The sequence below is a fragment of the Chiloscyllium punctatum genome, chromosome 18, assembly GCF_047496795.1.
Source record: "Chiloscyllium punctatum isolate Juve2018m chromosome 18, sChiPun1.3, whole genome shotgun sequence".
NCBI classification, from domain to species: domain Eukaryota; kingdom Metazoa; phylum Chordata; class Chondrichthyes; order Orectolobiformes; family Hemiscylliidae; genus Chiloscyllium; species Chiloscyllium punctatum.
Genome location: NC_092756.1, coordinates 74100655 through 74101553, shown reverse-complemented (window position 1 = coordinate 74101553; position 899 = coordinate 74100655). Strand labels below are relative to the sequence as shown.

Genomic DNA, 899 nt, shown 5'->3' with positions numbered 1-899 from the left:
GGGTGTGATGGATCTTTGAGAATGCTGGAGACTTTTCCTTGACATTGGGCCTGGTAGATGGATTCTATAGATGGGAGGTTGGCCTTTGTGATTGTCTGGGCCGAGTTCACCACTCTCTGTAACCGTCTCCGATCTTGAATGGTACAGTTGCCAAACCAGGTAGTGATACATCCAGACAGAATGCTGTCGATGGTGCACCTATAAACATTGGCAGGGGTATTCTCTGTCAGTAATATCCGATGTTCTGGAGGGATCAGTGTTGAAGGGTTGGTTTGTTGATGAGAGTGTGATGAGAGCTGGCTTCCAAAAGCAACCTCTCTAACCGAACTCTCAGGAATCTCATCCCCATCCAGAAACAGCAGCCACTTGATCACCACCTTCAACATTCAATCCTGCAGATCCCCGAAAATCTTGTGCAAGATCATGTTGGATACCACTGACCATCAACTGAATGCAGCGATTTGGATTTTTCCAAAATAGATTAGAAGTAACAGAAAAGCCACAGAAACACCCCAGATGGGACTTGAACCCACAATCCCTGGCTTAGGAGGCCAGTACCTTATCCATTAGGCCACTGGGGCCCCACGTGCAGGTTGCCAATGGCAGCCTTTAAACACTGCACCCTGACCTCTCATCGTGTGTGTTTCTGTGTGTTGTCCTCTCACTAATTGGTTCTTCCCCCTTCCATCTCATGCCACATTGTTGGCTGCTTGATAAATTGATCCCACCTCCCATTTCTCCCCAAACGGACAGATGAGAAATCAACCAAACTCCAATTTGCACAACTCAATCTGAGGAAAATGGAGCAGACAGGAAAATAGCAAAGGGCTCAATGTTATTTTGTGCATCACTTTCAAGATAATTGCAGTTACTGGGGAAGGAGGAAATGGAGATGTTGC

General features: G+C 46.6%; 1 non-coding gene across 1 annotated transcript; it reads right to left on the bottom strand.

Moving 5' to 3' along the window:
- Window positions 1-508: 508 nt before the first annotated feature.
- On the bottom strand, window positions 509-581 carry trnar-ccu (transfer RNA arginine (anticodon CCU)). The gene has a single exon. It is a non-coding gene; the product is annotated as a tRNA-Arg (tRNA).
- Between the last annotated feature and the right edge of the window lie 318 nt (window positions 582-899).